A 13,718-nucleotide genomic window follows, 5' to 3' on the forward strand; every position below is an offset into this window, starting at 1 on the left:
CCGGCCAGCCACAACCATGTGTGGGCATCGAGATGGATGTGGGACCAGCCTGAGCAGAGCCCTCCAAAGAACTGCCTTGATTAGGCCTTCGCTTGAAATCCCAAAGCAGGCAGGTGTTCCTACATGGCCATCTGAAGCCATCCGTGAAGAGCAGTACTCCCCCTTCTAGGACGAGATGCAGCTGTGTGAAGTCATTCCCCTCTCTCTTCACAGATTTGAGAGGTGTCACAAAGTCTTTGTGCCCGGGCACCACGGCTCCCTCTGGGTTCTGGCACTGGGATCTCCTCTGTTTCTTTGGCAGCGTCTGACAATCCCTCCAGCCTGGCTAATCGAGCACTTATCTGGTGCCTCTCTGCTCCCAGGCCTGGCTCCCCAAGCTCCTGGGGACCCATCTGCAAACTTTTCCATGGGAGCATCTGGGACACTTACTGGGGTATAGTGCCTGAAGCAGCAGGGAGAAGGGGGAAGGATGGTTAAGAATGGCTCTTTATTCTGCTTTTTTAAAGTTTATTTTTATTTATTTTGAGAAAGATACAGAGAGCTAGCAGAGGAAGGGCAGAGAGAGAAGGAGACAGAATCTCAAGCAGTCTCCAAGTGGTCAGTGCAGAGCCTGATGCGGGGCTTGAACTCTCGAACCATGAGGTCATGACCTGAGCTGAAATCAAGAGTTGGATGCTAAACCAACTGAGCCACCCTGGTGCCCCTAGATTGGCTTCTTCTTGACCCTTCGGGAACTTACAAACATCACCCCATCCATCCTGGCAGCCTTAGTTGTGTATAAAGTAACTATGCTGGTTTTCTTTCCAGAGGTTATGGAGTGTAAGTGGTTGAAAACTCAGGCCCTGGCATTGCAGAGACTGGCATCCAAATCCCGGTTCTTCATCACCAGCTGGGTGATCCAACTTGGCCTCCTGAAATTTCAGGCCTTAATTCACACCTTTCTAAAACAGGGACAATATCTGCCTCATAGGTTATTATGAGGAATAAACGAGATGCTATATGTAAAGCACTTAGGACCGTGCCTGGTGCTTAGTAAGTGCCCAGTAAAAGGTAGCTGTGATTGTTGTTACTTTTACCTAAAAATGGATGACAGCAAGTCATGCTGGATAACCTAACAAGTCAGTGCTAAATCCTAGAGGCCCGAGTTTCAGTTCTGGATCTGCTTTGAATTAGCCTTGTGTCCCCCAGTTTCTTCCTCTGTAAGATGTAGGCGATGCTACCTGGCTTTTTGTTCTGGCAGCTAACATTTATCAGTGCTATCTGTGCACCTGGCGTACTTGAAGGGCTTATGTTAATTCACTTGATTCTTGCCACATCCCTATTTGACAGATGAGAAAACTGAGGCACAGAGGCAATGTGCCCAGGGTCAAGCAGCTAATAGCAGATGGAGCTGAGGTTCCAACCCAAGCAGTCTGGCCCCAGAGCCTGCATTTCTGCCTTTCTAACTGTGAAAAATCAAATATTTAATCATGAAAGGGCTTTGGGAGTGGGAGGCACTATATAAACTGGAGATTATCACAATTTATCCAAGTCTCTTGGTGTTTGGTCTTCAGTTGGGATCCTTAACCTTTCCTGGTGGGATGTGGAGTCAGGGGGCTCCCTTAGGGTTTCCTGAAGCCTTTTAATCACTGGCTTTTATGAGTTGAATAATGCCCCCCCCCAAAAAAAAAACAGATGTTGATGTCCTAGCCCCCAATACCTCAGAAAGCGACTTTATTTGGAAATAGGTCATCTTTACAGAGGTCATCAGGTTAAAATGAGGTCATTTAGGTGGGCCCTAACCCAATACTACTGGTGTCACACATGCAGACACAGACAAGCACAGAGGGAAGATCCCGTGAGGGAAGTCACAGGAGAACGCCACCTGAACACAGTGGCTCCACACTACATTTGTGAGGTTTGTCTGTGTTTTGCATTCTCCAAGCCAAAGAACGCCTGAGGCTGTCAGAAGCGAGGAGAGAGACATGGAAAAGATCCTTCCGAGGCAGCATGGCGCTGCTAACACCTTGAATGCTGAGAGGGGCTGAATACTGCTAGGGGTGCAGATGTGTGTGTGCACATTTTGACAGTGTAAGAATCGGTCTGTGAACCTGAAGACTGTTCCTTCATAAGAAGATCACATGAGAGGCAAAGTGAACATTAAATCATATTCCAGCTCCATTGGAACAGGTAAGGAAGAGGAATCTTGTCTCTGACATTATGTAACTGATTCCATCCCATTTGTTCTGCAGCAGAGAATGTGAGACGTGGGGGAGCTAGGTTTCTTAGAGCCTTCCAGCAGCAGATAACAGTGCAACTGGAGATCAAGTTTTCTGTCACACGGACCCTCAGAGGCTTATTTCTGGGTCGGCGCACAGGAGTTTACTCTCCTGTCACCACTTCTTTCAAAGATTCCATTCTGGTTCCTTTTTTTGTTTGTTTGTTTGAGGAAACTTGATTGAAATGTAGCTTACATACAGAAATATGTCCATAAGTGGACAGCTCAGTGCGTCTATATCCATGTAAACAGCATCCAGACAAAGAATTAGTACATCACCAGCACCCCTGAAGCCCTCCTGCCCCTCCCAGTTGCTAAGGCCAACAAAGGAACCACTATCCTGACTTCTAACATCACAGATTGGTTTTGCCTGTTTCTGAGCTTGATATAAATGGGATTTCACAGTACGCTTTTGTGTCTGTCTTCTTTCACTCCACTCTATGTTTGTGAGATTTGTCTGAGTTTTGCATATGGAGTAGTGCATTCTCACAGCGATAGAGTATTCCATGGTGCTGGTCTTTTTGAACAAAATCCGGGGGTACACAGAAAGAGAAGTGCCATGAAATAATTCAAGCTGGTTCTTAAAAAAAAAGTTACAGCAAAGAGACTAAGGAAACAACAACAAAAAAGTTGGTTACTCTTTACAAATTGGATGCAATTTATTGGCCATTCATTAAAAGCCACTTTCCCAGATCACTTCCCAACCTCCCTCTCCTCTCCTGTGTCCCTGGATTCCCACAGCCTTGCTGTGTCACACTGGGCTGACCCAGTCTGGATGGATGGGATGGGAGCTGGAAGTTAACAAGCTGTGTTCTACCTGGGTGAACCCATCCTGACTTCAGAATTTCTCAGAGCCTAGACTGTCACTTGACCAGCAGGGTTCCTGTACATTCAGCAGCATCAGGGCCACCTTCACCCCCCACAGGGAAGCCATCTCTCACATCTGGAATTTTGGAGTTATTTCCCTGTCTGAATCGGCCTCAGGATAAAGCTCCTGCAGCCCTGGGCCAGCCAGAGGCGGGAATGAAGGGAGTCTGCAGGAGTGGGCTGGTCCTCTGCCCAATCCTTCCCCTTGCAACCATGTCTAAGAGTCACTCCCACTGCTTTCTCAGGCTCTAGTCTTCATTCCCAAGAGCTGTGTGGCTGGATGGGGCTGCCCCTCTTCTCATCTTTCTCTTGGCAGACCACAATTGGCTCCGGTTTCTTCATGCTGACCAACCTTTCTGGGGTCTCCCTTTTGCTGGTAACAGTGACCTAATCCCAAAATGCAATTTAAAGGGAGCCCTAATGCAAATCAGTGGGACTGCCTTCTCGAGCCAGAGTCCTTATATGGTACAGTCCCTGAGAGTGGGGAGTGTAAGGCAGCACAGCTGATTCACCAGCTGTCTCTCTCCCTCCTTAAGCTGAGCCTGCCCACTCCAGTTTCCAGTGACGTCAGCACTGCACCCTAGACAAAAGGTTAAGATGGAGAAATGCAAAACTTCTTGGGAGGCTGCAATGTAGTTTTTACTTCTTTCCAGACTCCCTAGTTCCTGGGAGCCTGTCCTCTCTCCAGTGTAACCAAATGTTAATTTGACTAGTGGGTTTTCTTCAGCACTTCTCCTGTGGTGGACATGGGCAGGGGGAGGTGAAGACAGGAGACAGTTCTAGCTCAGAGGCTTGCTCGAGCCCGATCAACAAAGCAGACCCTTTGGAACTGGAAGCAGTCATGGGGCCCCACCCTGACACTGGGTGTTCTCAGCCCTTAGTTCGAGCCTTGGCTATTCTTGGGTCTCTACTCTCAGCTAGTTTTTATTTGTTTGGCTTTCGGTGAAGTCTGAACAATGGAACTAAGGAATTCTCAAATATAGGAAAGAATATTGAGTCTGGGTTACTAGACTCTATTTAAAACTCATTAATGGATAATCATGTTCTTTTTATTAGCATCCTCACCTGCCATTCCAGTGCCTGTTAAAAGCAAATCCTTGTGCTAGAGACTCTGGCAGTGGTATGCCGGAGCCAGCCCAAACCAGTTGCGAACCTAATTGTTAAGTTTTCAGGAAACTTGCAAGCCGATCATGAAACACAATGATTGAAGGTTAAGTCACATAGATCAAAATAAAAATAGAATAGGATAGAATAAATCAAAATTTAAATAGCTTTAAAACAAAGGTAATAGCAAGCAAAACTCATTCACTTCCTAATTATTTTACTACATTTCACTATGATCTGGGCTCTTGAGGTAATTCACATCTATGGAATCTGTGTGGTGGAAATATCATATAAAGGTGTGCTTCTACATCTCTCCTAACTCGTTCAGTAATGTCACATCGGGAGCTTGAAATCAGCCGTGATGGGAGAATTCACCTCATGGAAAACAGTACAAATCAGGTGGCTTCCCCCAACCCCTTCCCAGAGCCAGCTGATAACATTGGCCCGTATGCCACTGACTCTGGGGTCACTAAAGAATGATTCACTCCCTGGCACTCAAGATGCTTGTGATGTAGTGAGGGAGACAAGTCCTTCAAGACTTCAGTTGGACAGTGTCTCCTCTAAAATGACAAAAGACGAAGTGAGCAAAAGGACCTGGGCTTTGAAGTCAGAGAGACCTACTGTAGCATCCCAGTTCTGCCATTTACTGGCAAGGTCATCTTAAATAAGTTACCTGATGTTTTTGAATCATTTGCCACCTGGGAATCATAGCATCTCATAAAACACAAGGATTTATGGTAAAGGTATAAGGAGATTGAAAGGGGATTTCTGATTGAGGGAATAGCATGAGGAATAATAGCACAGAGGCATAAAGGTGAAAGTACTTGCCAGGGAATGGCCAGAAGCCTAGTTTGTCTGGATATTAAGATATACCAGAAACACCAAGAGATGCAGAGTGTAGGTGTGGTGTGACCCTGGAAACGGAGGGTTACCAGGGAGGGAAAAGCCAAGCCTGGGTGGTATAGACTGGGAGACGGAGCCAGCATGAGGGCAGCCAGCAAGCCAAGCCGTCAAGTTTGGAGGGCACCACAAGTTCAGGCAAATTAAGACAATAATCTCAACCCGGAGGTACCGCCTGGAAGGCAGCGTTATGGACTATGGGAGATCTATTCATCCAAGACTAATCCCCAGCCATAATCAGAAATATAGGAGCCTTGCCCAGCCCCCAAAGAGGGATCAGCAGGAGCAAGGCAGGAGATCTAGGTTGTTTCGGTGGCTCAACATCATCAGTGAAAGGCCAAGCTTTTTCTTTTCACTCTGAAATTCTCATTGCTGCTCTCAGTGTTTCAGCTTTTATCCTAGGTGTGGATGCCTCATGCTGGCAAGATAGCAGCCACAGCTCATATCACCTCAAACATAGTAGGTAGGAGCAGGGCAAGCCTCCTCAAACTCTGTCTTTTTGTCAGGGAGCAAAATCTTTTCCCCAAAGTCCAGCAGATACTCCCTTTATAGCTCATCAGCCAGAGTGGGTCACATGCTGTAGCAGGCAGAACAGTGGCCTGCAAAGATGCCCACACGCTTGTCCCCTAGAGCCTGTGACTCTGTTCGTTATCTTACCTGGCAACAGGGACTTTGCAGATGTGATTAAGGGCAGAAGCTGGAGATGAGGAGGCTCTCTTGGATTATGTGGGATGCCCAATCTAATCACATAAGCCCAGTGAGGTGACAGAGATGGCAGTGTGAAGAGGATGTGTCACTGGTCCTGAGGTGGAGGAGACTATGTGTAAGAACTGGAAAGAGGGCTCTTGATGCTAATAGAGGAACCCAGCTGGCAGCCAGGGACCTGAGTCACAGAGCTTCAGGGAACTAAATTCTGCCAATACCTGAAAGAGCAAGGAAACCAATTTTCCCTGAGAGTCTGCAGAAGGGAACTCAACCCTGCAGACACCTTGATTGTTAGTCCAGGGAGACCTGTGCCCGACCTGTTTTAAGCTAGAGTTGTAGTCGTTTGCTATGGCAACAATAGTACATTAATACACATGCCCTCTCCTGTAGACAATGAAAGTAAAGGAGACAGGGACAACCATGCCCGACTTAGTCCAGTTAGGGATTGTCCCCTGGGATTGGGTGACAGGCCAAGTTCCCTGAGTGTGCTGGCAAGTATCCAAAACATTAGGAAGGAAGGAACATGGCTGTGGGTTTGGAGCCAACAATGCAGGGTACTAGAGCCAGGGAGGGGATCTGGTAAGCTCCGGGTCAGACATGCCAGTTGTTTCCAGCTGTCTTCTGGCTGACTGGACTGGCCATGAAACGGTTTACATATCACCCATGGCTACAACCAGAGGGCCCTATCAGCCCTAAGAGATCACCTCCATTTTACCAGACCCAGTCCTCATCTGGAGGAAAAGATTCAGAGAACAGGCACACAGCCTGCCAGCCTCTCTGACTGAGCTTCTAGAGCTCAGATCTGGAAACTGCTGTTTACCATACTTCATCAAAGCTAAGAGGCCCTCACTTGTAAGGTACACCATTATTTCATGAGCCTCCGTGAAAGAAAAAGTGCTACCAAATAAGTGATACTGTGCCATCGATTTTAAGATCAATGGTAAATGAATAAGATGCTAAAATGAGGAAAAGGGTGCATCTTCAAATCGAATATGGTGCTGCGAATCTTCTGCCAGTGGTAAGGATGAGCTCTTACTATGCTGTCAGCTCAGTCAAACCCGGCAGGAGAGGTGCTCCTGAGTCTCCAGGGAAGACAAGAAGCCAAGGTGGAAAGGTGAGAGTGTGCCTGTGCAGTTCCCAGAAGCCAGGCTGACAAGTGCAGGCTTCGCCCTTGGCCACGAAGGGCAGTGGCCAAGGGGATCCTGGGTGGGGTGCAGGACAGCTCCAAACCTATGGCCCCCGCTCTCTGAAACAGTATTTATGACTCCATCTCGTATCGAAGCATGAAGGATCATCCCCTCTTGCCCAAGAGAGTTGGAGTGGGACTAGACTAGCTACCTACCACTGGTCAGTGCGTTTGTCATGTTACAGATGGCAACGCATTCAGTGGCTACTTTGTCCCTTTATCTGGGGCTGGCCTTGAGTCCAGGAAATTTGGGGATCTTTCTGAGTGGCTTTATAATGAGGGGGAAAAATCAGCATCACCTTATGGAAGTACCCCCAGGAAATCACCTCATTCCCATAATTTTTCTCATCAGGTAAAGGAGACTTGGAAAATGAGTGTCGCTGGCCCGAAGTGACCCACCTAAGGAGTGGCAGAAGGAAGCTGGGATCCAAGTCTGCTGCTACCCACCGAGGGCATGAGCGCAGAAACACCATCCCCCAGGCACACCCAGGGTCTGCCTCTTGCTAGCCTCACGTCCCATCTCTTTCCTTCTCTGTAAAGCAGGGCTAGTAACAGTACCTGCTGCAGAGGGTTGTTGAGAAGATTAAATTAAGAAGTCCGTGAGAGGTGTAGACAATTGCCTGCCAGCTAGTCATTGCCCCACGAAGAGTGACTGTTACCGTTGTTATTGTTTCGCTCAGTCTTGGGCTGCCTGCATCACCTCGCTCCTGCTATCAAGCCGTAGGTCTGAACTTTGAGACTTAGGGACAGAGGCATCTGTGGAATTTGCTCCCTTTGCTAATCTGGTAAAGTCAACAAATCATTTCTGTCCAACCCTACAGGAGCCTCTGGAGAGGATAGGACGTGGCATGGCACAGTTTCGTGTGAAGGCGCAGTGTTGGATGGACGGGGAGCGGGCAGCCCAGCCGGGGAACGGAGGAGGCTGTGCAAAGGCTGGGAAAGCCAGCTGAGCGTGGAGGGGCACAGGAGCCAGGAGGCGCCGGGGCGGGGGCACTTGGCATGTGGATGGAGCGTCGAAGGCCAGGAAGGGGGATGTGATGTGGGCCTTTACGCTAGAAAGGAAGGGGACTCAGTCTATGAAAAGAACCATTTTCTCTGGCGCTCAGGAAGGGCCTCTCACTGGGGATTTCCTACCCAGGGCTCCAGGCCTTGGCTGCCTTCCCAGGGAAAGGTGGTGTTTGTCGCGGGGAACTTGCACACTGCGAGGCTTTAGTTCAGTGACGAATGGTGCCCACTCCCGTCTCTGGCACTGCCGGTCTCCCCGAGCCTTGTTCAGCTGGGAACAAAATACTCTTTGCTTGAAACACCCACTTCAGATGTCTTAAGGCAAGACAGGGACACGGAGGTCAAGGCAGAAGTGGGGTAGACGAGAGGAGAAGTTGTGAATAATGTTGGACTAAGGGGAGGTGAGCGCCATGAAGGGTGCGCCCTGCAGACTGTACGGAGGGGGCTATTTCAAAGGAATGGGCCCTTGGCACAGGGCTTTACTGTGGCCAGCCCCAGACCACTGGTCATGCTGGCGTGGCTAGCCAAAGGAACTCAGTGTGGTCTAAGGAAAAGCCTCCCTGGAGAGAAGAATTTCAAAATTAAAAAAAAAAAAAAAAAAAGGCCCAACCAACTCCCTTTTCCTCTCTTCTCCAACCTCAATCAAAAAGTACAGTATGCGCTATTGAAAAATCACATCTCAGAAGCAGTGTGCACTTTCTGACAGCATCTGCCAAGATTTCCGATGAGGCCGATAGAAACAAACGTGTTCCATTTTCATGTTGTATAATGAGATGGACTCCTTGCACATCTGTTCAGGCAAGACAATGATGGTGTTATTACTGGAGGCATTGTGCTGCAAATACCATTTTCTCTCTGTCCTACTCCAGCCCGTAGCCCACCTTGCTCGGAGCTTTCCCCCCTCTCCTCTCTTCACTGTCCCGTGTCTCCCTTCCTCTCATGTCTCCTTCCTTGCTCTCACTTTCCTCTTCTCTCATCTCTGTCCTCACTCAGCACCCTGCCCACCTTGCACAAACCTGTGGGACACAGTGAGGAATTCCTATCTTATCAAGAGGAGGGGCTACCTGCCAGGAATCAGGAGAGAGGAGAGACTTTGGGTCACTCATCACAGCCCTGGGACTTCCAACTGTAAAGGGGCCACTCGCACTTGTCAGTAAGAATCATTGAGCCTAGTCAGAGAAACCTCTGGACCTGCCCCACGCCCAATCTTATCAGCAAAGAATCAAGAGGGACAGCAGTGTGACCAGCTAATTCCTGCCAAGGAGACAGCAAGTGGAAAGAGCTTGTTTCTCAAACCATTCATTCATTCATTCATTCACTCATTCTTGGCAACAAATATTCATGTAGTACCTACTGTGTGGCAGGAAATGAACTGGTTTTTAAGGCATATAGATGTAAAGCTATAATTCCTGCCTCTCAGGGCCTAAAAATCTATACCAAGGCTAAATTCTACCCAATCTAAACCTAGCTTTGGTCTCAAACATATCTCCTATGTGGAAGAATTCCCTTGGGGCCCCTTCAATATGGATTGCCTTGGGTGCCAATATAAAAATAGAATGGTATGGATTCCTATATATTGATCAATTCATCCATCCATCCATCCATCCATCCACTCTTCCACATATCCAACCATTCACCTTTCCAGTCTTCCATTCACCCATCTATCCATCTACCTACCCGTAAATTTACCTATCCATCTATTCATCTGTCTACCTACCTCCACACCCATCTACCCTTCCACTCATCTATCCATCCATCCACCCAACCATCATTTCCCCAAGCATGTGGTAGGAAGTCCATTATTAGCTCAGTGGGTATCAGTGAACACCTAAACAATTATTGTGGTAGGAAGCTGTGCAAAGACAGATCCCAATTGTTGTATGTAGCATCCGTGCCTGACAAGTCACAAGTGAATGATTACTGAACCCTGGGCTGTGATCTGGGAAGGAGAGAGGAGATGAATTTCAAAGACTGGCGGCAAAGGTTCACAGGGAGGTGCTTAGGTTTAATCAGGATAGTGTCTACCTTTCTAGCAGTCTAGAAAAGTGTAGGAGAGAGTGGCTCAGGGAAGGCAGTGATTCATGTACACCATTCCATGGAGTTCTTGCTATTGAGCTTTTCCTCAATGTGATGACCTCCTACATCACAATGGTCACTCTAGTAATTATTGCTTTCTCCCTAAACATGAAAAAACCAAGGATAAGAATTTTTGTGCACCATTTAAGTTCCCAATATACTTTCCAATGAACAATACCCACCCCCCAAGTTGGAGAATTGAGTGGAAATAAAGTTCTGAAATCATTCCCTTACTTCCCAAACTGTTTTTCTGCTTGCGGGAATTCTGACTGAAATCTACTCTTTTCTAATCTCAATCTGAGTTGTGACTCTTTAAAAAAAAAAAAAATGCTCCCCTCTTCCCATACATCAGGTGGCACATTCTTCAGTCGTCTGGAATTAATCTGTCTGTCGCTGAATGAGAGCTGGAAAGAGGAAATAGGGGGCAGTGGTTAGAGCCCTGAATGGTCAGGAGTCCTGGTTTCCATGTCTTGCTCTGCCACTGAGTCACTAGCTGACACTGGACTAGTGACTCGGTTTTTCTAAGTTATGCCTGTCTGCAAAAGAAGAGCGGGTATGGACTACAGAGACCATGCTGGGGATGCTGGCCAGGAGGGGAGAGGCCCTTGTCCTTGCCCCAACTCACCAAATCCTTATTAACCTCAGCATCTTTCTGGGCCTTCAAACTTTCATGGTCTCTAAACAGAAGGGAGTGGCAATATGATTTTTAAGGTAGTTTCTAACACCTAGGATCTTAATTCCACTCACTCTCATATTTAGCATATTTTTTAAAAATGTTTATTTATTTCTGAGAGAGAGAGAGAGAGAGAGAGAGAGAGAGCTAGTGGGGGAGGGGCAGAGAGAGAGGGAGACACAGAATCCAAAGCAGGCTCCAGGCTCTGAGCTGTCAGCACAGAGCCTGATACGGGTCTCGAACTCACAGACTGTGAGATCATGCCCTGAGCTGAAGTCAGGAGCTTAACCCCGACTGAGCCACCCAGGTGCCCTGTTATATTTAGCATATTTAATACCTGATCATTTTTAAATATCTGCTCCTCGACATGAAAAAATTTTTCAGAAATAATCATGACACATGACACGAAACAAATAATAATAATGGCATTTTGCATTCTGTTTTAAATTTTAAACACACATAAAAGCTGCTAGTGGCCACACAGAGTGACAGAATGGAAGCAACACACTGTTTTTCATCTCTAAAAGCACTGTGCTATAATTGTTTCCAATTTGTGGTTCAAACACAAGCTTCTGAGGTACCATCGGGCTCGAAACAAGCTCAGATGATTCCAGTTGGATATGTACCTGAACCACATGTGTGCATCTGAGACTCCATACTAGGCATGGGCTGTATGTATGAGAGCTACTAGGATTAACCTGCATGTAGAATGCAGTGCTTACTGAAAGATAAGTAATAAAAATGGGTTAAGTTGGAACTTACATATGTATTATTAAGACTCAACAACAATGACAACAGTAGCCTAGAACTTAGACCAAAAGACTTGGTTGAGGGGGAAGTATTTTTACCACTAACATTGTTTAGAATTGCTATGGTGATAATAAAACAAGCATACCTGATTTTGAGGCACTTTTGTCATTTAGATTTTTTTAATTTTAAAACAATTTTAGATTTACGGGAGAGTTGCAAAGACAGTATAGAGAGTTCTCACAACTCTTTCACCCAGCTTATATAACCATGGTACATTTATCAAAACACAGAAATTAACACTGGTACAATGCTATTTTATTTTAAGTTTTTTTTTTTGAGAGAACAAGAGAGACCAGGGGGTGGGGGGGCAGAGAGAGAAGGGGAGACAATGTAGGGCTTGAACCATAAGATAATGACCTGAGCCAAAATCGGATACTTAACTGCCTGAGCCACCCAGGCACACCAACACTGGTACAATGCTATTAGCAAAGTACAGACTATTTGGATATCAGCAGTTTTTACTAATGTCCTTTTTCTGTTTCAGGGTTCAATCTAGTATATCACATTGCATTTAGAGGTTTATCATTGTTTTAAAATTCTTCATAGATCATGCAACTCCTTAGTGCTTGCCACCAGGGATGACCCCATCGAATGTCATGGATTCCAATAAACTGCTGTGATCTTGGTGGCAAGAAGATCTGATGGCTGAGACGCCCCATTCTTTGGTGAAAGGTGGTATTGAGTCTGACATCACATGCTGGACTACCAGAACACAGACAGTCCACTTTGTGAAGCTGGAGATCCTTCAGCCGAACACTTCCATAGTGACTGTTAAGCGTATGACATTTGCAAGGTTCATGTTCCTACTGTAAGAAACCAGAAAGCAAGGGTTGTTTAGGGCAAAAGTGCTGTGTGTCCTATGAGGCAAAGATGTAAAAATATATAGAGTAAAAAACCCTGAAAAAAGATCACTGTGCAGATCTTTCTGGATGACTGCTCCATACCAATTCTCCCCTTTTTCCTTGCAATCAGAATTTTAATTTTATTTAGGTGAGGGGTAGCCAGAATCTTCAAAGGAGTTGAGAAATCTCTTCAAGCCCTCTGAGGATGCTTCCCTGGTGAGGTGAATCCAATTATGTTAGTTCTATTTGCCTTGCCCATGACTTGGTTTAGGAATGGGCATGTGATGTAATTCTAGCCAGTGAGGCAGTAGGAAAAAGTCTGGGGTTTCTGGGAAAGTTTTCTTTACTCTTCAAAATGCCCTCTCCTTCTTGTCTGATTTTTAGGTCTTATTGTATGAAGGATAGAAGGCCTGGAGCTGTTGCAGCTACTCTGTAGCCATGAGGGACAAGTCCAAGTCAAAAGCAAACACAGAGTGGCAAAGTGGAAAAATAGTGAGATCCTAGTTTTCGATGAATCGTTTACCCCTGGGAATGAACGAACTTAAGACTTCTTATTATGTGGGAAAATACATTTTCCATTTTTGGGGGATAATGATTGTATATATACCAGCCAAGGTAACAGCATCTCTCATTCAATCATTCATTCAACCAACACTTGATGAAAATATACCATGTGGGATTCCTATGCTTGGTGCCGTTGATATATGAGAGCAAATGATTAGTTTCCTGCCCTCAACGGTGACACTATCCAAAAGGGGGCAAAACTCACAGAAAAATACACTGACTCCAGAAGAATGTGCTGCTACCTGAGAGGTATGCACAAGGTACAGTATGCATGCCTCCAGCCTAGTACCCCGAAGACAGCTTTGTGAAGGAAGAGATACATGCTCTTTATCTTGAAGGATGGTTACTTCTTTGGCAAAGGACATGGAACAAAGGTCTTGTGAGGGGAACAAAGACAGAGATTGGGAACCACATGGTCTGTTCTGGAAAGAGGGGCTATTCCAGTTTAGTTAAGAGTTGGTGTGGCAGAATTATCAGCAGCCATAACAGGACAGGTGGAGAGAGGTAGATGGTATCCACCTGATCAGTGCCACGCTTTACGAAGCCTGAAATGCTACGGGAGGGTCCAGCAAAGGGAACTGTGTGCTGACCAGCTGCTCTGAGTCCTGGTTAGCCACCCACTAGTTATGTGGCCCTTGGTCATTTATGTGTCTCAAAACAGCTATAACGGGTTGGTAATAACTGTCTTGCCTCCCTCACAAGGCTACTGTCAAGTGCAATAGAAACACA

The sequence above is a fragment of the Acinonyx jubatus genome, chromosome B2, assembly GCF_027475565.1.
Source record: "Acinonyx jubatus isolate Ajub_Pintada_27869175 chromosome B2, VMU_Ajub_asm_v1.0, whole genome shotgun sequence".
Taxonomy (NCBI): domain Eukaryota; kingdom Metazoa; phylum Chordata; class Mammalia; order Carnivora; family Felidae; genus Acinonyx; species Acinonyx jubatus.